Source organism: Pongo abelii, chromosome 1 (assembly GCF_028885655.2).
Source record: "Pongo abelii isolate AG06213 chromosome 1, NHGRI_mPonAbe1-v2.0_pri, whole genome shotgun sequence".
Taxonomy (NCBI): Eukaryota; Metazoa; Chordata; class Mammalia; order Primates; family Hominidae; genus Pongo; species Pongo abelii.
This window is the reverse complement of record NC_071985.2, coordinates 39,197,088-39,203,409: the sequence shown is the minus strand read 5'-3', so window position 1 is coordinate 39,203,409 and position 6,322 is coordinate 39,197,088. Positions and strand designations below refer to the sequence as shown.

Below are 6,322 nucleotides of genomic sequence, written 5' to 3'. Positions count from 1 at the left end.
GACCACTTTGTCTGCTTGGAAACAGGCAGCAGTTATGCCACATCCCTTGGACTTGTATATGGCTGCTCAGGGAAGGGCTGTGTCGTGTCCGTATGTTCTGATTCATGATATCCCTTCCCCCCAGACTGTAGTGCAACTGGCTTCAATCTGGAATTCTAGGTAATGCTAACCCCTCTTTTGGAAGAGCTCCTTATAGCTATGATCTGTGCTGAACAAAATAATCTTATCAAGTGCAGAGGCTTTCAGAGAATGTTATCTACCTTTCAAAGTAAAGTTCTCAAGAACATTCTAGAAGATCACATGTTTTGTTTTTTCTCCACAGCCTAGCTCAAGGAATAGGAGATTTGATAGATTTATGACAAGGCCTTTTTCAAATGCATTGATCTGGCTAGCTTTGGTCCTCAAAAGAATGTTCTGCCCTGGAGCAGGCCGGTCTTATCAGACACAGCTACACAAATGGGTTAGTTCTTGCAAATGGTCCACCACCTGACCATAGGGAAAAATAATTAGCCAAGTCTTTAGTTATGCCTCAGAGTGTACTTTTTTTTTTTTTTTTTTAAGATAGGTTCTCACGCCTGTCACCCAGTCTGGAGTGCAGTGGCACAATCTGGGCTCACTGCAGCCTCGACCTCCCGGGCTCAGGTGATTCTCCCACCTCAGCCTCCACAGGTGCAGGCCACCATGCTCAGCTGATTTTTTGTAATCTTTTTAGTAGAGAAGGGGTTTCGCTATGTTCCCCAGGCTGGTCTCGAACTCCTGGACTCAGGCGACCCACCCGCCTCCACCTGCTAAAGTGCTGGAATTACAGGCATGAGCCACCGTGTCTGGCCTTAGAGTGTACTTTTACTGAAGCTATTTTCAGTGGGCACTGTTGGGGTCACACTGGTGTGAGGCGAGAGTGAGCCACGTGCCAGCCTCTGTCCCTGGCCCACAGAGTCACCTTGATAGCTGTGCGCTGCCACAGGGACTGCTGCAGCCTCAGGATGGTCTATGCTGTGGGGAGGGCCTGCAGGACCAGGGTCTGTCTGACCTGGAATGAATGTAGAGCATAGGTGGACCTATTTCCTGCTGCCAGATTTAAGAAGTTTGCCACAGAAAATGAGGCCTGGGCCTTTGTCAGGAAATCTGCAAGCCCAGAAGGTTCAGAAGGGCAGAAAAATAAACATATACAAGAATCACAAATGAAAGCCAGCAAGGGACTCTGTGAGCCACTGAATGGAGATGGAGATGAAAGCTCAGAGTCTTGTGCAAAGCCTGTGAAGCAAATCACAGAGCCGGCGCCTTGAGTGAGCAGAGACATTTTCTTACATCGGAGGCTTTGTCGTTGTCTACACTGATGGCTGCTGTTCCAGTAACGGGTGGAGGAGAGCACTAGTGGGAACTGATGTTTACTGGGGGCCAGGCCATTCTTTAAATGTAGGCATTAGACTTCCTGTGTGACAGACAAACCAAAGAGCAGAAAATCATGCAGCCTGCAACACCATTGAACAAGCAAAGGCTGAAAACATCAATAAATTGGTTCTGTACACAGATAGTATGTTTGCTATAAATGGTATAACTAACTGGGTTCAAGGTAGGAAGAAGAACAGGTGGAAGACAAGTACAGGGAAAGAGGTGACGAACAAAGAGGACTTTGTGGCACTGGAGAAGCTCAGTCAAGGCATGGACACTCAGTGGATACTTGTTCCTGGTCATCCAGGGCTTATTGGCAATGAAGAAGCTGATAGATTAGCAAGAGGAGCTAAACATTCTGAAGACTAAGCAAAGTGACTTTATTACTTGGGAAAAGTTGAGCCAGTGGCAGTTTTGCTACTTTTGCTTACTGGTACGGAAAAGAGACTGCAGGCTGGACCATTGCAGTGGATGGGCAGATGTGGCTTTCACACTGAATCATGGTGGCACGGTGGCATTCTGTGATACATTTTGATAAAAAGTGGTTAAATATATAATAAATTGAACATCTCTGAGATTTAAGAATTATGTGAGATTTCAGCATTATGCTTACTAGGTTTGACACTTTTCTCGCTTATTTTATTGCAATCTGGTTTAAAATGCTACAGGTTTGATTTTTCTTTTTTTGAGACAGAGTCTTGCTCTGTTGCCCAGGCTGGAATGCAGTGGCACAATCTCAGTTCACTGCAACCTCTGCCTACCTCGGCCTCTCAAGTAGCTGGGACTACAGGCATGCGCCACCACGCCTGACTAATTTTTGTATTTTTAGTAGAGATGAGGTTTCACCATGTTGGCCAGACCGGTCTCAAACTCCTGACCTCAAGTGATCCACCCACCTCAGCCTCCCAAAGTGCTGGGATTATAGGTGTGAGCCACCGCACCCGGCCCACAGCTTTGATTTTGATAAGAAATCAAAAAAACATTGGTTAAAAGATGCAGGTCAGAAGTCTAGAAATATTCTGAAAGCATCCATTTATCTTCCAGTTCACAGACTTGAGTCTCCTGCTTTTACAGGTGACTTGTGCCTGTGGGCACATTAGAGACAGATGCAGCCCAGCGCCTGGGCGGGCTGCTCAGCAGAGAGGATGTGAGCTGGTCTCAGCCTCACGTGCCTGCCTGCTGGGCACTGACATAATAGGTGAAGCCTGCACACAGGCGACCCTGGCTGCTAGGCCACTCTCTAGGAAAAATTACAACTTGTAAAGACCAAGATGAATAAATAAATCTTTCCAAAATTTCTTTGGCTCTTTTGTTGAAAACTGCACACTTAAAAAAAAGTTTGACATGATATTTTAGTTTTAAACCTTTTTATCATAAAATAAAAACATACAGGAAGACAGACACACACACAGACACACACACACACACGCACGCTATTTTCATTGAGACTTCTGCCTAGAAGAAAATCCTTATTGATCTGTATGTTATGAAGGCTGGTGGCATTGAAAACTGTTAGCTGCATTCAGACAATTTTTATTTATTAATGGAACCTTAATTTTTAAAAACCTCCCTTATTATTTTTTTCTTTTTCTTTTTCTTTTTCTTTTTTTTTGAGACGGAGTCTGCTCTGTTGCCCAGGCTGGAGTGCAGTGGCATAATTTTGGCTCACGGAAACTTCCGCCTCCCAGGTTCAAGCGATTCTCTTGCCTCAGCCTCCAGAGTAGCTGGGATTATAGACGTGCGCCACCACGCCCAGCTAATTTTTGTACTTTCAGTGGCGGGATTTCACCATGTTGGCCAGGCAAACTCCTGGCCTCATGTGATCCATCCGCCTCAGTCTCCCATAGTGCTGGGATTACAGGCATGAGCCACGGTGCCTGGCCAAAACCTCCCTTTTTAAAAAACCAATAATAATCTGTTAATCTAAATGCATACAGAAACACAACTTATGAGCTGGCCATTTTTTTCTTGCTATGGAAAATTAGATAACAGCTACTGAACAAGCTCACAAATAGTAACTTAGAAATATACTTAAAACAGAGGTACATATGATCGTTTACTGCTATTTTGCTTATTTCCAATAGATAGAATCACTATAAATGTCCCACATTAAGATTTGTGTTTGTTCATTTCTGGTGTGTCCAAAAGGAATAAAACAGTATTCCCAAACATTTAATCTTTTAATCGTTTTGTTATTTTCAACGGGTTTTAGAAATAAATCACTTACTCTGGTCTCATCCATTAGTAAAAACTTATTACTGCTTCAAATCATCTTTTGGCTAGATTGTATATACAAATAAATATGTAATTCATTGAAAATCTACTCGGTACATGTTGCCAGGCTTAGTCAAGGGAGCCCTAAAGCAGAGGTGTTTGAGAACTCTGCATTAAGCTATGAAGACCTTTTTGTTAGTTACAAAACTCTTCTTACTGTAGATAAATTAAGTGAAATAGTGGCTGACACTGAGTTGGTGGTAGAAGGCCCAGACCCTGCTGTGAGCCTCTCCTCCAGTCTCAAGGGTCTCCTCAGAATACCTAGACTACTATGGAGCACAGTTTGAAAACATAGCCTATTAGATGAAGTATAATTTCAATCTTAGTGTTTCTTGGGTACCGAAGGGGGTCATCTTAATAGTAGTAACCCATGCTAGGCACCATGGTGAACACCTGTAATCTCAGCACTTTGGGAGGCTGAGGTGGGTGAATCTCTTGAGTCTAGGAGTTTGAGACCAGCCTGGGTAACATGGCAAAACCTCATCTCTACAAAAAATACAAAATTAAAAAAAATCAGTAATAACCCAAGTTTTATTGACTCTTCTTACCACATGCTCAACTAGGACCTTCTATTTGTTTCAACAAAGTTCCATCCAGACTTCATAGAGGATGTCTCACATGTCCTTATGAATGGTGACCATGTTATTATAATCAACACACAGATTCCTCTAGGCTCATCCCTCTTCTCTGGCCTCAGCCCCATCCAAGTTCACTGTCCACAAAACCTCTTGACATGACTCTCCATTGCCCCAGCTTCTGGCCACCACAATCAGAATTTCAACATCCAAGCCAACTAAATCCGGAGGCCAAAGTTTCTAATCCATGAGGGCCAGAACAGCACTATGTCCTGGCCCATCTGTCCGGCAACCTGTGTCATGCGGGTCCCTCAGGAAAGTAAGAATGATACTCTTGCCTCAGGCCTCACTGAATCCCTCACAAAGACCAGTAGTATAGCTTTAGCTCACAGCCCCTTTTCTACCAGGCTCAGACACCAAACTGAGGTGCCAGGTATGGAACAAATCCCACTTTGGCCTTTCATTTTTACCTCCAACCAGCTGGCCACCGAACCTCCTCCCTTCTGTTTCTATTCCATATACCAAACCTACAAACTGACTATTCTTGTCCACCCACCAGTTTAGGTCCATTCTCTGACATGTTTAAATCTCAATTTGGGCTTAAAGTGGAATTAATTCATCAGATGACATTATTCTAAAGAAGTTTGATATCAGCTGCCTTGTTTTCCTTAGACTGACACCATTGACTTCTTTATGCCGTGGCACTGAGCCCAGCCCTGGGGCGCCATGAGCTTAGATGGAGAGATTTGCTCAGGACATGAGACAGCTTCAGCATATGCACCAATATCTTTGGCCCTTGGAATGAATGTGTTATCCAAAGGGCGGCTACTGTCTTTACTAGATTTCCTGGAAAATTACAAAGAAAAACAAACAAACAAACAAACAAACAAACAAACCACAAAAACTATTTCCTGATTTTTCCAGCAACTCTGACTAGTTTTGAGTAGGTTGTTTTTATTATTTCTTCCTTTGGGGAACAAATTAAAGTTGTGTGTTTATTTCTGCAACATTGAGAAACACAAAAGAAAGTCTCCCAAAAGGATGATCCTCTTTCCTACTCCGGATATTTGCCAACAACTACATGAAAAGGAAAAATATGCTTGAAGACATTGCATTCTGCAACAGATTTGCCTTATAATATTACTTATAATTCCAATTCTATTTTAAATTCATTTAAGGTGTGACTCCCCACTTCCCTGCATCATCCAAAGTCATTTAAAGACCTAGGTGGGCTGGGCATGGTGGCTCATGCCTGTAATCCCAGCACTTTGGGAGGCCAAGGTGGGTGGATTGCTTGAACCCAGGAGTTTGAGACTAGCCTGGGCAACCTGGGGAGAAATGCTGTCTCTACAAAAATGATAAAATTAACCAGTTATGGTGGCATGCACCTGTAGTCTCAGCTACTCAGGGGGCTAAGGTGGGTGAATTACTTGAGCCCAAGAGGTCAAGGCTTCTGCGAGCCGAGACTGCGCCACTGTAATCCAGCCTGGGCAAGAGAATGAGACCTTGTCTCAAAAAACAAACAAACAAACAAAAAACAAAAAAAACCCCTAGATGATAAATAAATAATCATACTGATAACAGCCTTTCATATTACCAGAGAGAACACGATTCTAATAAAAGCCAGTCATGACCATACTCAACATCTAGGATGGTGAAAAACTGTTATGTTCTTTTCCCATTGGCTCTCCTTTTGGTCATACGAAGACAGCTTTAGGGCATTTGGAAGGCTCGTCTAGAGAACTTCTCAAGGCTGGTTTTAGTTAGTGGCACTTAGAGTACAACACTTTTAGATTTTTCCAAGAGGACCATCTCTAAGCAATCTTTCGCCTGCCAATAGCAACAGCATCTCATAACCATGATGTGCTACTGTGCTCAAAGAATGCTTCCCTCTTCAAGGTAACAAAAGAATAGAACAAAGGCTGTTGAAGGAACTGAGACATATAAATGTGTTGGTTTCCTACAGCTGCAGTAACAAAGTACCAAAAACTTGGTAGCTTGAAACAACAGAAATTTATTCTCTCACAGTTCTGGAGTCACGCGTCCAAAATCAAGGTGCTAGCAGAGTTTGTTCTTTCTGG

At 43.2% G+C, this 6,322-nt stretch overlaps 1 pseudogene; it reads left to right on the top strand.

The window, feature by feature from the left end:
* Positions 1-968: 968 nt before the first annotated feature.
* LOC100432681 (ribonuclease H1-like) lies at positions 969-1,761 on the top strand (annotated as a pseudogene).
* The last annotated feature ends 4,561 nt before the right edge of the window (positions 1,762-6,322 follow it).